Source organism: Perissodus microlepis, chromosome 6, assembly GCF_051167445.1.
Source record: "Perissodus microlepis isolate ML-2025 ecotype Zambia chromosome 6, ASM5116744v1, whole genome shotgun sequence".
NCBI lineage: Eukaryota > Metazoa > Chordata > Actinopteri > Cichliformes > Cichlidae > Perissodus > Perissodus microlepis.
The window spans coordinates 660,908-684,715 of NC_140466.1; the positions used below are offsets into that span (position 1 = coordinate 660,908).

Sequence of the window (23,808 nt, forward strand, 5' to 3'; positions counted from 1 at the left end):
ATTTTCTAGCTCCATGATGGGTGACTACGCATGTTTATATTAAGCACACCGTAAACTTAAACAAAGTCTGAATAAAACATTTCAGTTAACAGGAATTAAAGCATAACACTGAACTAATACAGCTGATGATGTCACAGTGTGTCCATTTATGCACAATAATAGGCATCCTGCTGGAGGATGACATCATCATTGCGTCTGACAGCAACATCAGCAGGTTCAAAGGTCAGCTGTGGTCCGGGAATCTGAACCAGTGTGAAAAAGTCTACAGTGGTCTGTCTGTGAAGGTTCTCAGTCATCCAGGTCATCGTAGTCAAAGGAGCTTGCAAAGAAAAGCGTCTGGACTTCTTTAAGTTCTCTCGGATGAGAGGTGAAACGTCTTCAAGTAAACTTAAAGAAGTCCAGACGCTTTTCTTTGCAAGCTCCTTTGACAGTGGTCTCTATGGTAACAACAGGTGGTGGTGTTGCTCGTGAGCACAACGACCAGCTGTGTCCAGAAGATTTAAGTTATTTATGAACCCAGTGGGCTCGTTTCAGCGGCCTGATTTACAAAAACATATAAACATAGCAAAAAACACACACAAGTTCAAAGACACGTCAGTGAGAAAGTACGATAACAAGAACACGCCTACATATTCAGCCATCCGCAACATAAAGGCGCTGACTTCACGTCAAAGTGAGTCAAACATCAAGTCGCTTTTCAACATAAGCCCAGACTCTCGTTTCTACGGAGAACTCAGAAACACAGAAGAACCGAACGACAATGCGCAGAACCCAAATCCAGGATAAAGGGGTTCAGTGAATGTGGTGTGGAAGGTGTGGAGGAGGGTCTTTGAGCCAGAGCAGATTCTGTAGAAGGACAGAGTGCCCGCAGGCCAGTCCACATACACTCCTGCTCTGTTAGAGACAGAGGAGGAGGAGGAGGAGGAGGAGATGTCTTTCCCTGTGTTGTTGTGCCACACAGAGTAGTGATCAACATCAGAGCACATCAGACTCCACGACTGACCGTTGCATCCAAACTTGCAGTCGACACTGTCTCCTCTCCTTCTGATTCCTCTGTAACTGACTGCGATATCCACCACTCCTTTCCACTCCACCTCCCAGTAACAGCGACCAGTCACGCCGTGCTTGCACAGCAGTTGAAGGCAGAAGTCAAACCTCTCTGCGTGCTGGGCGTAAGGCTCCTGCGTCGACAGGGCCGTCACTTTCCTGTTGTTGTCGGACAGCTTGAGGTTTCTGTTGGCTGTGCTTGTGTCCAGTGTGAGTTCGCAGAAATCTGAGGGAGCGGAGAAGAAACAGCAGCAGCGATTTATCATATTTGCATGCTGAGTTAAGATGGCGCCGGTGTGCTTGACTTGCCATGTGTCTGTCTCGCCGCTTTTTACCCTCCCTTTTCCCTTTACCTTCACTTACGGACTTTGGCACTGTGTTTTTTATTTTTATTTTTCTAGTCGTATGTTCATCTAGTGGTTGTGCACTGACTACATATGACAGGCAAACACTTTTAAATCTTCGTTCTTTCCATTTGTTTTGAGCCGACCCCTGCTGGAGTGTGGGCAGCGCTAATCTACCACAACTGGATTCGTCCTTCGGCTTCTCCTACCTACTGCTCCCTAATCTCCACAAGAAGCGCTACAGGAAGCGGGGAAGAAGGAGTGGCCGTCGCGTCCGTCTCAGGGCCTTTCTCAGAGCCAGAATTACGGACCATGTACATGCTAACCTGGACACGCCATCATTTTCTCCCTGGACTGCTCTGACGCTAAGTTGCTTACTCATTGCTGGATTTACCCAGTTGATCATCAAGCCTCCTCTGCCCGTTCTGCAACACGCTTTCCTGCTCGGATTTGGATAACGTCGCACCAACGGGGATTTGTTGAAGCAATCTAAGCACATCGTGCTTCTAGAGGTGACTTACTACCCTGGCCACGGATGGCACTGCTTAATGTCAGGTCGCTGGTAAAAGACCTTTGTTTTAAATGCCTTTTCTCTACTAACAGCCTTGATGTTTTATTCCTTATGGAAACCTGGTGAGCTCATCCCTTTCTCTGAACTTCTTCCTTTGGACTGTGCCTATTTTAGGTCACCGAGGCTTTCTGGTAGGGGAGGTGGTTTAGCCTCAGTTTTTAAAAACGTATATAATGTTCGGCAACTGTCCTCGCCTAACTTTGCTAGCTTTGAAGCTCAGTTATTGGAGATGACTGCTTCCACAAGCACTCTGTGTGTGTTGGACTACCGACCACCCAAATATGACAAGTGTTTCATCTCGGACTTCTTGGGTTCTGTTCTTTTTAACTATGACTCTGTTCTTATTCTTGGTGAACATACACATCTGTTGTAAGGATGACCTGCTTGCTTAAGACTTTCTGGCTTTTATGGACTCTTTTAACCTCCTTCAGTGGGTAAATGAACCAACCCACGTTAAAGGCCATATTTTGGACTTTACGTATGGCCTGGACATCTGCATTAAGGATATAAATGGGATTTCAGATCATTTCCCAGTTATTTTTGATATTGGTTTATCTGCCGCTGGACCGCAGTCTGTAGCTACTTCTCGTCTGCTACGTGTACTCAGCTCTGAAGCTGTGTTAAAGTTTGCTGTGTCTTTTTTTCAATTTGGCATTCATGATACCTGACTGCTGCTCAGTTCGCTCATCTGATGGTTATGCTGATATTTTGTTATCATTATTTTCATCTACCCCTGATTCGACTGTTCTCTCTGCTCGGTTGATGGTTGTGCTAATATCCTGTTATCTCTTTGTTCTTCTATTCTTGATTCTGTTGCTCCCACTAAAATGAAGCGCTCCAGAACCTACTCTCATTGCTGGCTTAACGATACTACGCGTGCCTTACGACGTGTTTGTCGCCGTGATGAGAGAAAATGGAAATAAGATAAACTTCAGGTGTCTATGATATGTTACAGACTAGCCGCTCAAAGTTTCAAACTGCTGCTAGAATGGCAGCAGTGGCTAAGGCATCTTTTCTTCATAAGTCCTTCTGGCTTATGGTCACAACTCCCGTATGCCGTGCCCGTGTTACTTTCGACTCTGAAGCAGCTGGTCAATCAACTGAAAAACACCAATGCTGTGTTTGATATTCTCCCATCACGCATTGTTAAGGGCTGCTTTGATGTAATTGGACCGAGCATTTTATTCTTAATGAATTTTTCTCTACTCTCTGGATCTGTCCCACTGGCCTTTAAGCATGCTGCAGTCCAGCCTATTCTGAAAAAAAGAATCTTGATTGTTATGATCTTTTGAACTATCGACCAATCTCTAAGCTTCCGTTTCTGTCCAAGATCCTGGAGCGACTAGTTCTCGCTCAGCCTCAGGCGTATTTAGACGCGAACAACATTGCAGAAAAATTTCAGTCTGCCTTTAAGCCACGGCACAGCACTGAAACGGCCTTGCTTAGAGTTCTCAATGACCTTCTTGTAAGCAATGACTCTGGACGCTCTGTGGTCCTGGTTTTATTGGACCTTTCCTCTGCTTTTGATATGGTGGATCATAACATTCTTCTATTAAGACTTGAGCATACTGTGGGTATAAGAGGCACTGCCCTCAACTGGTTTAAATCTTATCTCGCTGACAGGTCTTTCTCGGTTAATTTGGGCAACTTCTCATCTTCGTCAGTACCTGTACGCTGTGGTGTGCCTCAAGGATCTGTATTAGGCCCTGTTCTCTTGTCATTATATCTGCTCCCCCTTGGAGCAATTTTTGAGAAGTATAATATTGTCTTTCATTGCTGATGATATACAGATTTATTTTGAGATTATTGACAATCTTGCTGTCTTTTCACTATTTTCGTGAATGCATGCGTGAGGTTAAAGATTGGTTCAAGAGTAATTCTCTTGTCCTGAACGAAAAGAAAACGGAGATCGTGGTGTTCGATAGTAAAATCCCCCGCGACCAATTGTGTGCTGCTCTGATGCCTTTTCAATTCAATTTTCAATTCAATTTTATTTATATAGCGCCAAATCACAACAAAAGTCGCCTCAAGGCGCTTCATAGATACAGAGAAAAACCCAACAATCATATGACCCCCTATGAGCAAGCACTTTGGCGACAGTGGGAAGGAAAAACTCCCTTTTAACAGGAAGAAACCTCCGGCAGAACCAGGCTCAGGGAGGGGCGGCCATCTGCTGCGACCGGTTGGGGTGAGAGAAGGAAGACAGGATAAAAGACATGCTGTGGAAGAGAGACAGAGGTTAATAACAGATATGATTCAATGCAGAGAGGTCTATTAATACATAGTGAGTGAGAAAGGTGACTGGAAAGGAAAAACTCAATGCATCATGGGAATCCCCCGGCAGCCTACGTCTATTGCAGCATAACTAAGGGAGGATTCAGGGTCACCTGGTCCAGCCCTAACTATATGCTTTAGCAAAAAGGAAAGTTTTAAGCCTAATCTTAAAAGTAGAGATAGTTTCTGTCTCCCGAATCCAAACTGGAAGCTGGTTCCACAGAAGAGGGGCCTGAAAACTGAAGGCTCTGCCTCCCATTCTACTTTTAAATACTCTAGGAACAACAAGTAGGCCTGCAGAGCGAGAGCGAAGTGCTCTAATAGGGTGATATGGTACTACAAGGTCATTAAGATAAGATGGGGCCTGATTATTTAAGACCTCGTATGTGAGGAGCAGGATTTTGAATTCAATTCTGGACTTAACAGGAAGCCAATGAAGGGAAGCCAAAACAGGAGAAATATGCTCTCTCCTTCTAGTCCCTGTCAGTACTCTTGCTGCAGCATTTTGGATTAGCTGAAGGCTTTTCAGTGAGTTTTTTGGACATCCTGATAATAATGAATTACAGTCGTCCAGCCTGGAAGTAATAAATGCATGAACTAGTTTTTCAGCGTCACTCTGAGACAGGATATTTCTAATTTTAGAGATGTTGCGCAAATGGAAGAAAGCAGTCTTACATATTTGTTTAATATGTGCGTTGAAGGACATGTCCTGGTCAAAAATGACTCCAAGGTTCCTCACAGCGTTACTGGAGGCCAAGGTAATGCCATCCAGAGTATGAATCTGGTTAGATACCATATTTCTAAGATTTTCAGGGCCGAGTACAATAACCTCAGTTTTATCTGAATTAAGAAGCAGAAAGTTAGCGGCCATCCAGGTCTTTATGTCTTTAAGACATTCCTGCAGTTTAACTAATTGGTGTGTGTTATCTGGCTTCATGGACAGATAGAGCTGGGTGTCATCTGCATAGCAGTGAAAATGTATGCTATGTCTTCTAATGATGCTGCCTAAGGGAAGCATGTATAATGTAAACAGAATTGGTCCTAGCACTGAACCCTGTGGAACTCCATAATTAACCTCAGTGTGTGAAGAGGACTCTCCATTTACATGTACAAATTGGAGTCTATTAGATAGATATGATACAAACCACTGCAGTGCAGTACCTGTAATACCTACAGCATGTTCTAATCGCTCTAATAGGATATTATGGTCAACAGTATCGAACGCTGCACTGAGGTCTAGCAGGACAAGCACAGAGATGAGTCCACTGTCAGAGGCCATAAGAAGATCATTTGTAACCTTCACTAAAGCTGTTTCTGTGCTGTGATGAGCTCTGAAACCTGACTGAAACTCTTCAAATAAACCATTCCTCTGCAGATGATCTGTTAGCTGTTTGACAACTACTCTTTCAAGGATTTTTGATATGAAAGGAAGGTTGGAGATTGGCCTATAATTAGCTAAGACTGCTGGGTCTAGAGATGGCTTTTTGAGTAAAGGTTTAACCACAGCCAGCTTGAAGGCCTGTGGTACATAGCCGACCATTAGAGATAGGTTGATCATATTTAAGATCGAAGAATTAATCAATGGCAGGACTTCTTTGAGCAGTTTTGTAGGAATGGGGTCTAAAAGACACGTTGATGGTTTGGAGGAAGTAATTATTGAAGTTAACTCAGAAAGATCAATTGGAGAAAAAGAGTCTAACTTAACATCAATGGTACTAAGAGTAGCTGTAGATAATATTACATCTGTGGGATGATTACTGGTAATTTTTTCTCTAATGATAAAAATTTTATTTGTGAAGAAGTTCATGAAGTCATTACTAGTTAACGTTAAAGGGATGGTTGGCTCAACAGAGCTCTGACTGTTTGTCAGCCTGGCTACAGAGCTGAAGAGAAACCTGGGGTTGTTCTTATTTTCTTCAATCAGTGATGAATAGTAAGATGTTCTGGCTTTGCGGAGGGCTTTCTTATAAAGCAGCAAACTATTTCTCCAGGCTAAATGATGATCCTCTAAATTTGTGACACGCCATTTCCTCTCCAGATTACGAGTCATCTGCTTTAGGGTACGTGTTTGAGAATTATACCACGGAGTCAGGTACTTCTGATTAGAGACCTTAGTTTTCACTGGAGCTACAGTATCCAGAGTCGTACGTAGTGAGGAGGTGAAATTATTAACAAGATAATCGACCTCTGTTGGAGTAGCGTTCAGATAGCTGCTCTGCTCTGTGTTGGTACAGGGCATTGAAGATGATAACAGTGGGTGGATTATATTCTTAAACTTAGTTACAGCGCTTTCAGAAAGACATCTACTGTGATAAAATCTACTCTCCACCGCTGTGTAATCAATTATTGTAAATGTAAATGTTATCAGGAAATGATCAGACAGGAGAGGGTTTTCAGGAAACACTGTTAAATGTTCAGTTTCTATGCCATATGTTAAAACAAGATCTAGAGTGTGATTAAAGTGGTGGGTGGGTTCTTTTACATTTTGAGAGAAGCCAATTGAGTCTAATAACAGACTAAATGCCATGTTGAGGCTGTCATTTTTAGCATCTACATGGATGTTAAAATCACCCACAATAATTATTTTATTTGAGCTCAGAACTAAATTAGATATAAAGTCTGAGAAATCAGACAGAAACTCTGTGTAAGGCCCAGGTGGACGATAGATGATAACAAGTAAGACTGGTTTCTGAGTTTCACAGCTGGGGTGGACAATGTTAAGCATCAGGCTTTCAAATGAATTAAAAGTCTGTCTTGGTCTTTCATTAATTAATAGGCTGGTGTGAAAAATTGCTGCCACACCTCCCCCTCGGCCTGTGCTTCGAGGTTTCTGGTAGTTAGAATGACTCGGGGGTGTTGATTCATTTAAACTAACATAATCATCCTGCTGCAACCAGGTTTCTGTAAGGCAGAGTAAATCAATTTGTTGATCAATTATTAAGTCATGTACTAACAGAGACTTGGAGGAGAGAGACCTAATATTTAATAATCCACATTTCACTGTTTTACTCTTTGGTTCAGATGTGGATACTGTATTGTTCTTTCTTTTTGATTGTTTATGTTTAAGTTGTTTGTTGCTGGTTTTTAGTTTGTTTTTTGTCTTTTTGGAAGCTGACACAGTCTCTATGGAGATGGGTTTTTGGGGGGGTAGCAGGAGGAGAGAAGCTGCAGAGAGGCGTGTAAGACTGCAACTCTGCTTCCTGGTCCCAACTCTGGATAGTCATATTTTGGGGGGTTTAATAAATTTGTCCATATTTCTAGAAATGAGAGCTGCTCCATCCAAAGTGGGATGGATGCCGTCTCTCCTAACAAGACCAGGTTTCCTCCAGAAGGTTTGCCAATTATCTATGAAGCCCACATCGTTTCTGGGACACCACTCAGACAGCCAGCAATTTAAGGAGAACATGCGGCTAAACATGTCACTCCTGGTCTGATTGGGGAGGGGACCAGAGAAAACTACAGAGTCCGACATTGTTTTAGCAAAGTTGCACATCGATTCAATATTGATTTTAGTGACCTCCGATTGGCGTAACCGGGTGTCATTACTGCCGACGTGAATTATGATTTTACTGAATTTACGTTTACCCTTAGCCAGCAGTTTTAAATTTCCTTCAATGTTGCCTGCTCTGGCCCCTGGAAGACAATTGACTATGGTTGCCGGTGTCTCTAGCTTCACATGTCTGAGAACAGAATCACCAATTACCAGAGTTTGACCCCCGGCGGGTGTGTCACCGAGTGGGGAAAAACGGTTAGACACATGAACGGGTTGGTGGTGTACCTGGGGCTTCTGTTTAGGACTATGCTTCCTCCTCACCGTGACCCAGCCGCCCTCTTTCCCCAGCTGCTTGGGGTCTGCCGGGGAACAGCTAGCGGGGCCTACGCTATCTTCGGCTGCACCAGCTACAGGGGCCTGGCTAGCTACGGGTGAATGAAGGGTGCGAAGCCGAGTCTCCAATTCAGTAATCCTGGCCTCCAGAGCTGCAAATATGCTACATTTGTTACAGATATCATTACTGCTAAAGGAGGCCGAGGAGTAACTAAACATCTGACACAATGAGCAAGAAAGTGCAAGAGGGACAGGTGAAGTAGCCATGGTGCTAACGAGTCGGCTACGAGCTAAGCTAAGCTAGCGAAACAGTACAGAGACAGTGAGTGAATACTTTGGCTATAAATTAGGTAGTGAGTACACAGAAAGTGTGCTTCGGATGAAGCACGTGAAGATTATACTATGAAAGAAGAATGTATTTAAAAGTTGTTAATTAAATTGCTAAGCAAATAAGCTACTCAGAAACACCACTGTGTTTGAGCAGGAACAGGAAGTGATACTCTACCGCAGAGCGAGCGAACACCAAGTGACAGCGCCACCAAGAGATCGAGTGACAGGAAGCTAGCTCCCCTTCTGATTATGCCAGTAATTTGGGCATATTACTGGATAGCTCGTTTAAATTTGACAAGCAAGTGTCTGCCGTAGTGAGGTCTAGTTTTAATCAGCTGTGCCTCATTTCTAAGGCTAAGCGCTATATTCCACACAATGACCTGGAAAAACGTATTCACGCATTCGTGACTTCCAGGTTGGACTACTGCAACTCTCTTTACATTGGCCTTTCCTCCTCCCTTCTCCTTCGATTGCAGACTGTCCAGAATGCGGCGGCACGCCTTTTGACGGGTAGCAGGAAATCTAAGTGCTCCTGTCAGAGCACTTAGATTTCCTGCTACCCAACTTCTTCTGGAGCAACCTCATTCTCGGCTGAAGTCTCGGGGCGACCGTGTGTTTGCTATAGCTGCCCCAGTCTATGGAACAATCTTCCTGTTGCTATCCGGGCGTCTGACTCTATGCCATTGTTTAAATCACGGTTAAAGACTTTCCATCTAGATAATATTTGGTGTGTGTGTTGATACATTTTTATCTGTTATGCTTTGTTAACTACTTTTATGTATTATGATTGTCATGGTTTTATGTTTAATACGTGCCGGGTCCTTTCTCTTTCTCTTTTCCCTCCCATCTCCTTTTCCTATCTTATTTTGTCAAGCACCTTGGTATACCCTTGGTTTATTAGTGTGCTTTAGAAATAAATATTATTATTTGATTATTATTATCAGTTGATGCGACGTCTGCTGATTTATGAAAAGACTGAAGAAAAACATCACAATGATTCATTGTTCTAGCTCTTTAGTCAAATTCAGAATAACCTGCAGAAGCACAAGCTTTAGATTGAAGCTATAACATATGCTGACTTCATGAATCAAAGAGAACAAACACTCACATTTCTTCAAACCAGGTTTCAGCCTCTGCTCTCCACCATGCTCCAGCCTGGATGACAAACAAAGTCTGAATGACACTTCAGAAAGATTTTTTTATGAATCATGACCTTCAGTCATATCCACCACTGAGATGAGCTGTAATCTGTGCTGCGCACACAGACAGTCATAGCTCTGAAGTGTGTTTCTGTTTGTGGTGCATTCTAGTGTTGCATTGAAGATTTTGTGTAGTCCAAAAAAGTTGACGTCCACACTCAGCCTCACATTCATTGTCTGATGACTACATTCACTCCGAGTCAGGCGGGCCCTTGTATAAGATGCTTTTTAGACTTAACAAAGACACACTCGCCCAGATGTTACATTAAATGTTCACAAACAATGAATAAAGTCTCAGATCGTCTGATAACCAGACTGATTGAACATGAATTTGTCTTTAATCCAAGACTTCCCAAAGACTAAACCTTCAGTAGCTATTAGCAGCTGTGAACCGGCCAACCCCACCAGTGTGACACAAAAACACTGTGTGAGTCTCATTTTAATCTCTTGCCTGAGAATTTTAAGCTTCCAGTGTTGATGCCCCACTCCAGCAGAAAGCAGCTTGGTGGCGGTGTCTCCTGGATGGTTGTAGCTCAGGTCCAGCTCACTCAGATGGTAGGGGTTGGCTCTCAAAGCTGTGGCTAGAGAAGTACAGCCCTTCCCTGAGATCATACAGCCTGACAGGCTGAGTATGCACAGAGAGAGAGAGATATACAATAGGATTCCAGTGGTGAGACTGAGGTGTTTTTCAGAAATACCTCAAAAGACAAGGACTATACTGAAACTTTAATGTGTTATGAGGTTTTGTTTTTATCCATGCCCTCCATATATTACTCTATACGGTTTTTCTTCAATGTCAACTTTGACCTTGGGCGCTAACAATAAAAGTCAAGGTCAGATGCTTAGCAAACCTGGGTCCTCCAAGGCCCAGCTGTAAAGTTTAAAGACCATAAAAGATCCATAAAAATTGAAATTTAAACATGATAACTTGAAAACTGTGGATGCTAGACTGTTAACAAGCAAACAAACTGAACTGATTATATGTGCCTTATCTTTGAGGGGAGAATGAACAAAGCCATGATGCTCTAACTGTCTGCATAATGTCGTCACTGGAATTTATATAGATTCATTTGCTGACACAGAAAAATAAGACAAAAAATGTAATGCTTTACGTTTAATTGAAATTTACAGGCAATGTTCTTTCAGTCCTTACACGTGTGATTGTCGGGGTTTGAATGATCTGGACTTACTTGAGTTTCTCCAGTCTACAGCTTGGACTCCCCAGCCCAATAGACAACAGCTTCACTCCTGAATCCTGCAGGTCGTTGTTACTCAGGTCCAGTGCTCGCATGCTGGATGGCTCAGAGCTAAGCGCTGAGGATACAGCTGAACAGCTTCTCTTTGACAGATTGCATGCACTCAGCCTGGAGGCGAGTTAGTGAAACATAGTGATACTCTTTCACATGGAGCAAGAATAGCAACAACAACAACTATACAATTTTTTGTTTAATCCACTAAAATGATTCAGTAAGACAAAATCAGTATGACACAGACTGAAAATGTTATTGGTTGACAAAACCCCTACATACGTATTACGTATTATCTGTGCACCTACAGAACTTTGCTGGCTTCTTTCGTTATTGGTAGCAGTCTCAGAAAAGCATCCTCTGAAGCAAAAACTGAGTATTTCTTCAGATCAAACATGTCCAAATCTTCTTCCGATGACAGCAAGATGAAGACCAGAGCTGACCACTGAGCAAGAGACAGTTTTTCTGTGGAGAGCCTTCCTGATCTCAGGGACTGTTGGATCTCCTCCACTAGAGAAGAATCATTTAGCTCATTCAGACAGTGGAACAGATTGATGCTTCTCTCTGGAGACAGATTCTCACTGAGCTTCTTCTTGATGTACTGGGCTGTTTTCTGATTGGCCAGTGGGTTACTGTCCGTCTTGATCAACAAGTTCTGTAGTTTCTCCTGGTTGGTCTGCAGTGAAAGACCCAGAAGGAAGCGAAGGAACAAATCCAGGCTTCCATTTGGACTCTTTAAGGTCATGTCAATGGAAATCCTGTGGATCTTCTTCGAAGATGTTTTGCTAAAAAGGAGTCGAAGGTTTTTCAGAGACATTCGTGGTAAAGGCATCACATTTTTGTTGCTGTTTATTAGAGACATCTTCACATAAAAAGCAGCCAGAAAATCCTGAACACTCAGATGGACGAAGCTGAACATCTTGTCTTTCCCTTTCCTCCCTCGCTCCTCTTTAAAGATCTCTGTGGAAACTCCTCCACATGCTGAGACAAAGTCAATGCCGCTCTCTCTCAGATCCTTCTCATAGAAGATCAGGTTGCCCTTTTCCAGCTGCTCAAAGGCCAGTTTTGCTAATGACTTAATGTATTGAATGCTCTTCTCTGGGCCATACTTTTCCTTTGTCCGGTCAATCTGAAACACCAGGAACTCTGCGTACATCTCAGTCAGAGTCTTGGGCAGCTCTCCTCCCTCTCTGGCGTTCAACACATCCTCCAGAACTGTTGCAGTGATCCAGCAGAAGACTGGGATGTTACACATGATTAGGAGACTTCGTGATGTTTTGATGTGGGAGACAATCCTGTTGGCCTGTTCCTCATCTTTGAATCTCTTCCTGAAATACTCCTCCTTCCGGGGCTCAGTGAACCCTCTGACCTCTGTGATGCTGTTTATAAACTCTTGGGGGATCTGATTGGCTGCTGCAGGCCGTGTGGCTATCCAGATGCGAGCAGAGCATAACAGTTTTCCATTAATGAGTTTTCTTAGCAGGACATCTGTTTCTGTTGCCTTTGTTACATCGACAGAGTGAATGTCTTCAGAATGAAGGTCGAGATGAAGGCGGCTCTCATCCAGCCCATCAAACACAAACAGAAGTTTGAATTTACTCTTGTCATAGTTGGTGATTCCTGATGACTGAACATCTGTAAAGATGTAATTAAGAGCCTCCTGTGGGATGCCTACAGTTTCTGGGATGCATTCATGAATGAGCTCTGCCAAACTGAACTTTTCTCCCTTCAGAGGATTCAGCTGACGGAAGGTGAAGGGGAAAATCAGATGCACATCTTGATTGGATCTTTTTTCAGCCCAGTCCAAAACAAACTTCTGGACAAGGAAAGTTTTTCCAATTCCTGCGATTCCATTGGTCATCACTGTTTTGATGGGTTTGGATTCTCCAGAAGGATGCTCAAACATGTCTGTGGGTTGAATTGATTTCTCTGCTTCTGCTGGCTTCCATGCCTTTTCTAACATTCGGACCTCATGCTGTGTGTGGAAATGTGCGCCACACCTGGCTGTGATGTACAGCTCTGTGTAGATATCAGCCAGATGCTGTGTGTCTTTTGCCCACTCTTCTTCTGCACCCAAAAATTTATCCTGGAAATTTGACTGAAGAATCTGCTGGTAAAATGTGATGGGATGTGGCTCTGGTACTGGAACCATCATATCTATGTCAAAAATGAAGGATAAAAAAACAAAAGTGTAAAGTGTATAATTAAGATATCGAGCATTATTCAGCCCCGAGTCCATATCAGGTTTACTGGCATAAATTACGATGTTTCAGCTGTTTGTAGTTATTATAATTTTATACATTTTAAAATATTCCTTAAACCAGTGATATAAAGACTAGTGCTAATGAAAGTATACAATGGTCTACTCTTTTGGTTTCAGATGGTAGTAGTTGTTACCAATATGGAGAAAAAAATTTTATATAACATTTTGAAAAAACTCTTATAACGTCATTTAAATGATTTGGTTATGGCAAACAGCAGAAAATGTGTTCATACACTTAGGTTGATATGGGAGGTGAATAACTACAAATCATGTTTTCTTTGCTCAGTTTCCCATGTTGTTATCCTCCCATAAACAGCAGAAAAGAGTGAATAACTTCATTGTTTTAGCTAACTACAGAGACACTACTGCTGTGTTTACCAAGCTTTGAAGTGAAAGTTTCAGTTTAGAACTTTGACCTTTAGTTTAAATCTGCTCTAGTAAGCTATGTCCAAGGCAAACTGCAAGTATGCTAGGTAGTATATAGAATGATTAAAACACAATAGTCTAGTGAAATCTCCAACTAGGGCTGAGCGATATGGCCTAAAATCCACATCATGGTATAATTTGAAGCATGTGCGGTAACAATATATATCGCGATATATTCTTTTCTTCTGTATAACGTATTTTACACACTATAAGGCACACTTAAAATCCTTTAATTTTCTCAAAAATCGACAGAGCGCCTTATGTATGAATTCTGGTTGTGCTTACTGACCTCGAACCGATTTTATGTGCTACACGGTGCTCAAAAATCTGTCAAAAATGTTTTAGTCTGACTTTGCTAAGCTACGAAGCCGCATCGCTTGATGGATTGTTGGAGCATTACGGCTGCCGTAGTCAGGAGCGTCACGGAGTAATCTGGGTCCTAAACTCTGTCAGCTTCAGGTCCCAAAGTCAAACGAACACTGCGGCATCACTGAGAGTTACAAACTGTCTACATTATTTCATCTTTAATAAAATGATCAGCGTTGCTGCTTTACCAGGTGTAACACTTAAGTTTAACATCCAGGCATCCATGAAAACAGAATTTATTACATTTAACCAGTGTTGGGACTAATGCGTTATTAAGTAACGCGTTACAGTAACTACGTTATTATTGTGGTAACGAGCACGGTAACTAGTTATTATGCCAAAATCAGGAACGCGTTACTCGTTACTGGGATTTAGATAGGCTCGTTATTCGTTACTTCGTGTGGTGGCTATCGCGGAGCTTCCACAGATTCAGTAACATTAGCAAGTGGTGGAGGCCAGCAGGTGGATGAGAGAAAGGGGACGCAGGAGGAGGAGAGACCCGAAGCGGCCGCCCATCCGAGTGTCAAGTGAACTGAACTTCAGGTAAGAAGTTATGACCTGCAGTCTATCTGGGTCAGATATAAACCAAGTTTAGTTGGAGTTTATTTTCGTTGTGCTGACTTTTTCGTACTGCGTGCCAGCTAGCATGACGGGGTTTCTATACAGCTGGGTGGGTGCTATGATGTTAATGATGTTGAACTTTATTTTGTTCATACGGTTAATTATTAGAGTTGCCAACCGTTCCCTAAAAAACGGAATCGTCTCGTATTCAGAGAAATTATTACGCGTTTCGTATTGAGGTGAAAAGGAACAGTTTGTCCCGGACTTCAGCTACAATGAAAAAGACACAAAGCTGGAGTTATTCTGTGTTTACGCTGCACAGCTGCCTCTTCTTCTCTCATTCTCTCCCCTCCCTCTCCTGTTGCTACTTTAATCATGAAACTGATCAATGATCAGCTGATCGGCTTTTCCCTCTTGTTTATTTATCGTCCACTTTGCGCCAGAAAGAGGAAACCACCGGATGTCGCGTTAAACAACAGCAGCACGTTTGATCAGCTGTTGTTAGAATTTATTTAATATTAATTTCTAGTATCAGCTGATGTTTGCTGGAGCCACAGCTGTAAAGCTGCTGGTCATGATATCGGTTTGTATATCTGGTGAGTGGGAAACCAGATGAAACCAGATGTCCTTACTGAATCATCAGAGCTGAACAGGTGATGGAGAAACAGGTTTACCTTTTAGGTGACATGAATGAGTTGAAGGGAAGTTATGAACTGTTTCTGAGAGATAAATAACACCAGGATCCTTTTTTACATAGCTGACAGCTGGTAACTGTGCAGGGGCGGATCTAGCAAAGTGTTGCCAGGGGGCCAGGTAGGGCATTAACAGGGAAAGGGGGGCACAAAGAAATACTTTCTTATTCTCATTTCAAATGTCTAGCTTTTAATAAATAATTATCTGAGTCTTACAACAAACGATTGATAGATTGATACATATACCATCAAGACAGTGTACATCACTGTCACAACAGTGTTTGTTTTCATTCAAAGGCTTTATGATATTTGCTATAATGGCGGGCCGGTCTCTAGTCAAAATGCCCGGGATGATTTTTTGTCCCAAACCAGCCCTGTATGCAGCTCATCTGCAGTCTGGTGTTACCTACATCTTCCTATTCGGAAGGCAGAATTTCTGAGTTCTGAGTACAATCGAAAGCACCACGACTGCAGTTTTTGTGTTGGATGTAAAAAGCGCACATGACGCTGTGACGTAGGCTAGAATCATGGCGGCGGTCAACGACGGTCCAGGCGTGGGATTTCTCTCGTGGAAATATGCACATTATTTTTTCCTTTGGTAGGTGGCACAGTGCACTTGTGGCAAGTAAGCAAGCTAGAAGACTGGCACTCTTGCTGGGTATCCAGTTAGCAACACATTAACAAGAGAAGTCTGAGTAAAACCAAAGTTACTTTCCCTAGTAACTAGTTACTTTGAAAGTAACGAGTAACTTGAAGTAACTGAGTTACTTTTGATGGAAGTAACTAGTAATGTAACTAAGTTACTAATTTAAAGTAACTTACCCAACACTGCATTTAACAGAGTTAGAAGTTAGCAGGAAGTTAGCTCGCTAGTTTCGCTAGTTACCTAAACATGATATAGCATGTTCTGACTGAGAGATTTCTGAAACAAATTCAAACGTACAGCTCTACTATCACTTCCAACATAAATGAAGACAGAAAACTAAACAGCAGTGACGTTTATAGGGTTACTGAAGTTGGGCTAGCTGGTATATAATGTTGTGCTACGTGATCACTAGCAAAACAGCTATGTTAGCATAGCATTAGCACAGTGAAGCTGGAGGATGAGGGTTAGTACTTCTTTCCACTCAATAAAAGTTAACGTGAGGGTTTCTGGTGGTTAGGGACAAATGCAATCACATGGCAGGATGCTGTAAACGGACCAAACTTCAGTCAGGAGAACAACTGAGATTATTCATCCACAATACGAGGTTAGTCATTAATATACTGCAACAACATGGGAATAGAGCAGCTGCCAGAGAATTCAGCATTAATGAATCAATGGTACGGAAGTGGAGGAAGCGCAGTTTTTGGCTTTCCCCCATATTCCAAAAGTTCTCCGTCTCTTTGCTATTACTGTCGCCCGCCATAATTTCCAGATTATGCTGTTTGCAATGCTTTCGACCAAAGCAGGCAGCTTGATGACACCATCAACATGCGCTATAGTAGTAGAGCGGTATAGTCAAAATCTCTACTGTTGGCCAAATTTATATCGTTTCTACCGCCCACCCATATCTCCAACCTTTGTAAAGTTAAAATTCAGTAAAAGATTTGGATTAGCAATGCAACGACATCACAAATATTGAGTATTTGTTAATTAGCCAATCATCACGTTATCAAACCTCACAGTAGTTTTACCATCAGTCTCAGAAGTAGGAGCCTGAGTCTTAGAGGAGAAAAGTCCTTTCTTCTTTTTAGCCTTCCCAACACTGCCGTCATCTCCTTTCTTCTTCGTAGTCTTCCCACCATCTTCATTATCCGCTTTTTCCTTTGAAGTCTTCCCATCACTGTCATTGTCCCCTTTCTCCTTTGGGCTCTTCCCACCATCTTCATCATTTACTTTTTCCTTTGAAGTCTTCCCATCACTCTCATTTACTCCTTTCTTCTTTGGGCTCTTCCCACCATCTTCATCATCTGCTTTTTTCTTCGAAGTCTTCCCATCATTGTTATCGTCATCTTTCTTCTTTGTGGTTTTCCCACCATCATTGTCATCCCCTTTCTTCTTTGAAGTCTTCCCACCATTGATGTGCACTGATAGACAAACAGACATTATGAGCATTGAAAGAATATAACCTGCACTTTGTTGAACCTTTTCAGACAGCTGTGTTTGTCTCTTCCTGTGACTGACCTTCGGTTGTTGGGCTGCTGACAGAAAAACTCTGCAGCAGGTCATTTCTGTTAATTCTCTCTAAAACCACCTTGGTCACCTCCAAAGCTCCTTGGAGTTCATAGGTTTGTGTCATCAGGTCCACAGTTTCCAGTCGCTTTGACGTCTCCAGACGGCTCTTTCTGATGGCAGGGCGCCCCTGAAGGACATCACCATGCTGCAGGAACCACTTGAATTTATCAAACTCTTCATCTCCCAAATCTTCCAGAGTGTTTAAGAGGTCCTCTGATGTCATCACGTCAGATAGTACTGCAGGCTCTTGTGGTACAACTGCTTTATTGGTCTCTGTTTACCTGTCAAACATGAAATCAGACTTTAAAATATCAGCTGTTCCCTTTTTACAAATAAAGTTTAATAACAGGTTATTATGATTCTCTGTTTGTCTAAATTGAGATCAGTTCATGGAGCGCCTCGTTGGAAAATAATGCAAATACAGCATTAGAACTTTGTGGCTGGAAACATGGAATGAGATGTCTGATTGTCAGTGATTGTCTGTAATTGTCAGTGATTATCTGTAGTTGTCAGTGACTGAGTGTTAGTGATTGTGTGTAATTGTCAGTGATTGTCTGTAATTGTCTGAGTGTCAGTGTCAGTGAGTGCCACTGACTGCCAGTGATTGTCTGTATTTGTCAGTGATTGTCTGTATTTGTCAATGATTGTCTGTAATTGTCAGTAATTGTCTGTCCATCAAAAGATGGCGCCAGTGTGTTCGGGAGGCCATCTCCACTGCTCTCTGCTGCTTCTTACCTTTCTGCTAATATGCTATTCAGGTGGCTCTGCATTGCTAACTTATGACCGGCTTACTCTTCTAAATCTCCGGCCACCCTATACTTACGGGTCATACTTCCATGGATCGGACCCGTGGTGGAATTTAGGAGATACCACTCTGCCGCGGACGGATCACCTCTCAGGAACGATCTCCGCTTCCTCCGCTTCCTTCGCACAGGAGACGCTACAGGAAAAGGGGTAAACGGAGTGGTGTCCGTGTCCGCATTAAGGCTTATCTAAAGGCACGGTATGTGGCTGGCTTCGGCGTCGATGTGGATGCTCTCCGCCTTCCCCCGACTTTCTGGGAGCACTTTACCTTTAGATTGTTTAGGCATCGATGGATTCGCCATGCTGAGTTGCAGGCTCGCCCTGCCGCCCCAGTGGTTTACTCGCCGGCTCGATGTTGGATTAAGCCTCCTAAAGGCGGAATGTGTTGTGGCAATCTATGCCACCCGAGACGTGCTTCCAACTGCGACTCGGCGTCTTCGACTCGGATGGCGCTATTAAATATTAGGTTGCTGACGAATAAGACTTTTATTGTGAGCGATTTTTTTACTGCTACAGGACTGGATTTACTATTCATGACGGAAACTTGGATTCGTCCCGATGAGTCTTTCCCTTTCTCAGAGCTCCTTCCTCCGAATTGTGCCTTTTTTAGCTCACAGAGACCTTCGGGCAGGGGTGGAGGACTGGCAGTGGTCTTTAGGAATAAATTCCGAGTACAGCACCTGCCTTCCCCTATGTTCCCTAGCTTTGAAGCTCAGCTGCTGGAACTTGCTGGTCCCCCCTTGACTCTCTGTGTTGTGATTTACCGTCCCCCGAAATATAACAAGACTTTCATTAACGACTTTGGTGACTTTTTAGCATCTCTTTACCTAAATTATGATCGTGTTCTTATCACTGGCGATTTTAACATTCACATTTGTTGTAAAGATGATGTGTTTGCCAAGGATTTTCTAGCCTTAGTTGACTCTTTTAATCTTATCCAGTGGGTTAATGCACCTACCCACCTTAAAGGACATACCCTTGATTTGATTTTTTCTTATGGACTGGACATTTGTATCAGGGACATCAGCAACATTGGAATCTCCGATCATTTCCCAGTTATCTTTGATGCTGAGTTATGCAAATTGGACCAGAACTTTGAGGGTCCTCGACGTCTTGTGCGCATAATCAATCCTGGGACTGTGGCTGAATTTTTGGCTGCTTTCTCTAAATCTGTTCTCCCTGACTTTGATCGTTCTACACCCTCTTCAGTTGATGATTTTGCTAACTCCTTTCTCTCTACCTGCTCCTCTTTACTGGACGTTGTGGCCTCTATGAAAGTAAAACGGCCTAGAAGCTGCTCTCAGCCGTGGCTAAATGACTCTTTACGCGCTTTACAACGCGTTTGCCGCCAAGCTGAGAGACGGTGGAAAAAAGATAGGCTCCAGGTGTCTTTTGATATCCTTCGCAGGACCCGCCTGGAATTTCAGAAATCTGCTAAGTTGGCTAAAGCGGCTTTTCTGTCGGGTGTCATTGCGGATAATAGTCACAACCCACGTATTTTATTTAAGACTTTTAACTCATTGTCCAATCCTTGTCCTGAAACGCCTAGATTGGCTTCCTTAGCCCTTTGTGAAAATTTTTAACTCATTTTACAGGCAGAATCTTATCTCTAAGAGTCTCACACCCCCCTGTGATGAGTCAGGCCCCAGCATTACGATGCTCTACTAACCTCAATCAGTTTGATCCAGTTTCGCTCCCTACTCTTAAGGGTATAATTGATCACCTAAAAAAGTCAAACGCTGCTCATGACATCCTTCCATCTCGCATTATTAAAGATGGGTTTAACATTATTGGGCCCTGTATTTTATCATTAATTAACCTGTCACTGTTATCGGGTTGTGTTCCGGCTGCTTTTAAACACGCTGTAGTGCAACCTATACTTAAAAAGAGCTCAGAATGACCTCGCTAACTTTAGACCCATTTCCAAACTCCTGTCTCTGTCTAAAATCCTAGAGAAGATTGTTCATTCACAACTTCAAACCTATTTGGATGCAAATAATATCGGGGAAAAATTTCAGTCGGGGTTTAAGCCACGCCATAGCACGGAAACTGCATTACTGAGAGTCTTTAATGATCTTCTCTCAATTGCTGACTCGGGGCGCCCTGTGGTGTTAATTTTGCTTGATTTGTCCTCTGCTTTTGATTTGGTGGACCATAATGTCCTTTTAATGAGGCTTGAGCATCTGGTGGGCATCACGGGCAGTGCCCTTAGCTGGTTTAAATCCTATCTCTCAGAAAGGTCCTTTTCTGTCACCATGGGTACCTACGCCTCCTCCATGGCCCCTGTTACCTCTGGTGTCCCCCAGGGGTCTGTGCTGGGTCCCATGCTGTTCTCTTTATACTTGTTACCCTTGGGCCGAATCTTTGATAAATACAACATTTCTTTCCACTTCTATGCGGATGACATTCAAATCTATTTTGAACTAGCTGAGGATGTCACGTCGTCGTTGCAACACTTCTCCGATTGTATGAATGAAGTTAAAATCTGGCTACTGAGCAATTCCCTCATTCTCAATGATATTGTAATCTTTGATACTCCCGCCTCTCGGGCTGAACTAATTAGTATTTTTGGGCCCTTTGCTGCCTCCCTTTCTGACACTGTGAGGAACCTGGGTGTTGTCTTGGACAGTTCCTTCAAGCTGGACAAACATGTGTCCTCTGTAGTTAAATCGAGTTTCAATCAACTACGTCTAATCTCTAAGGCCAAGCCCTACTTACCACGTAAGGACCTGGAGAAACGTATCCATGCCTTTGTTACATCCAGATTAGATTACTGTAATTCCCTTTACACTGGTCTCCATTCTGCCCTTGTTCACAAACTGCAGCTTGTTCAAAATGCGGCTGCGCGTCTTTTAACTGGAACTGGCAGGTTTGAGTCTATTACTCCAGTTCTTTCCGACCTGCACTGGCTCCCTATTAAATTTCGTATTGATTTTAAAATCTTATTGCTCACTTTTCAAATCATAAAAAGCACCGCGCCCAGCTATCTTACGGATCTCCTCAGCTTTTATACCCCTGGGAGAGCACTTAGATCAGGCCAAATGCTCCTGGTGCGACCTAGATCCCGGCTCAAGACCAGAGGTGACCGTGCATTCGCCGCTGTCACACCCTACCTCTGGAATAATCTCTCTCAAGGCGTCTGATTCAATTCAATCTTTTAAATCTCGATTAAAAACTTATTTGTTTAGCCTTGCTTTCCCCGCCTCCTAGAGCCCGCATTTTTAGTGTACTGTAAGTTATCTTTTTCGCTTTATTAATATTTATAATGTTTTAACCTTCAGCCTTTCGGGTTGTGCCTACTATGCCTGGTGTATTATTGGTTAGTTATGTCACCCGCCTGTTAGTATATTTTATTTGTATTTTGTATTTTGTGTTTTGTATTTGTATTTATTATTGCTCTAACTCGTTCTGTGAAGCACTTTGGCATACCTGTGGTTTTTTAAATGTGCTATATAAATAGAATTGTATTGTATTATCTGTGTCAGTGTCAGTGAGTGTCTGTAATTGACAGTGAGTGTCTGTAATTGTCAGTGAGTGTCTGTAATTGTCAGTGATTGTCTGTAATTGTCAGTGAGTGTCTGTAATTGACAGTGATTGTCTGTAATTGTCAGTGAGTGTCTGTAATTGTCAGTGATTGTCTGTAATTGTCAGTGAGTGTCTGTAATTGTCAGTGATTGTCTGTAATTGTCAGTGAGTGTCTGTAATTGTCTGAGTGTCAGTGATCCTTTTTCATGCTTCAGCTCAGTGCTAAAACGGAGCAGCTCTGGTGTCACTCATTGACGCAGTGCTAGCTCTATCCTCTGCCTCTCACTGATTGGTGCAGCTTTGTAAACTGCTTTCTTTCATGCACTTCACAAGAATAAAATGATCGTGAATTTCTTGCTTGGTAACTCATGTGTGCTGACAGTGTGATATCACACAGCACCACCCAGCAGCAGCGGCTCACCTGCAGAGCCCCGCCCTGCCTGACCGTCAGAGCTGTCGAAGTTTCCAGAGTGGATTTGTGCTCAGTGAGCAGGTTTATGTTGAACTTGTGTGGCAGAAGTTAGAGCTGCTGTTATCCCCGGCAGCTTTATACATCTAAGGCAGCGGTCCCCAACCCCCGGGCCTCGGACCGGTACCGGTCCGTGAGTCGTTTGGTACCAGGCCACGAGAGTTGAGGCTCAGGTGTGAAATGTATGGTTTTCAGGGTTTTTATTGGTTTTCAGCGTTATTTTGTTATCGTTTTTATCGTTTACTCGGTTTTCCTGGGTCTTTTCATGTGTGTTATGAATAAATTTTCTTTTTTTCGGTACCGGTACTAGTTTTATTTTGTTGTATTTATCCGCGACACCTTAAAGGCCGGTCCATGAAAATATTGTCGGGCATAAACCGGTCCGTGGCGCAAAAAAGGATGGGGACCGCTGATCTAAGGTATACAGAGACATGAAATAAAACCAATAAAACCACAAGAAATTCACAGTGAAACACAAAACTATGAGAAAGTAATAAAACTGTAAACCTTAACTGTAAACCTGATTCGCTGTCTTTAATCTTTACCTTGAAATATCTCATGTCTGCGTTTACTTGGTCTGGCCCGTATATGATAAACCCTATATGAGAATGCTGACTTTAATCTATACAGATTCCAGGGAGATTATAGATTACACAGAATGAGATTAAATTCCTGGTGGCAGTGTTTCACATGAATCATATACAAACTGCCTGAAAGCTTTCACGTTTTTTTTTTCCAGAGCGAAGCAGATGATAGACCAAACATCCCTTTGCATTCTTTGCTGTAGTTTGGTGCTACAAAAGTTCATTACAACAACTGAATTATTCAGTCGAGAACTTCTTCAATCTTGTGGAACAGCACCAGTAATAGATGCAAGGTTTCACTGATGGTTACATTAAATCTAAAGATGCAGCAAACGAGCAGAAAAAGCTTTCCTGTAACCATGCGTGCTGCAAAATAATGTCCAAGCATGACTCGATTTAAACTCTAATACAAGAAGATGATCGTCACAGGTACAGAGAGGAGCGTTCATCACAGCGCCGTGTCAAAGATGTCGTTTTTTACTTGGTTGGTGCAGCTTACATTGTTTTATGTGTGTAGACTTGTATATGCCTGATTATGTTATACTGAGCAATGTTGATTCATAAATGATTAAATAGCATTAATGAGGGTGGATTGAAAAAGTGTGGCCTCCATCCTCCTGCTCTGCCTGAGTATTGTTTGATATATAAACTTTTTCATGTAGATGTTATTCATCGATCTGGCTGTAAAATCTAGATTTATTTTAACTTGTGTGTAGAAAGCAGCTCTGGGACACACTGTTAATGCATCTGAAGTCTGCTTCAGTAAAAATGGAAACGAATGAAAGTGATGGTTACGCTTAGAGCCCGCTGTATGCAGACGAGTGCATACAGAGAGCGTCAGCAGCACTCGTGAACGCAGCCGTCTGCACTCACCTGTGTTTGCAGAAACACCTGACGGTTTGCAGCTCGTCCTCTGCCTCCAGGTGCGCTCGGTGCCGGGTGAGGTGTGGGCTGTTCTGAGGTCAGGGACCGCGATCTGTAAACTTCTTTCTCTGTGCGGCGCAGCGAGTCAAGTCAGCGGCGACGAGGGCTTCTGGTCATTCTGCGTTCCTGAGAAAGGTG

At 42.8% G+C, this 23,808-nt stretch overlaps 1 pseudogene across 1 annotated transcript; it reads right to left on the reverse strand.

The window, feature by feature from the left end:
• Nucleotides 1-409: 409 nt before the first annotated feature.
• Nucleotides 410-23,808, reverse strand: LOC146384722 (NACHT, LRR and PYD domains-containing protein 3-like; annotated as a pseudogene). The gene is made up of 7 exons (XR_014800363.1): nt 23,620-23,808; nt 17,314-17,645; nt 16,824-17,216; nt 10,782-12,995; nt 10,043-10,216; nt 9,501-9,547; nt 410-1,273 (listed from the first exon to the last, which is right to left on the reverse strand). The product of XR_014800363.1 is annotated as an NACHT, LRR and PYD domains-containing protein 3-like (transcript).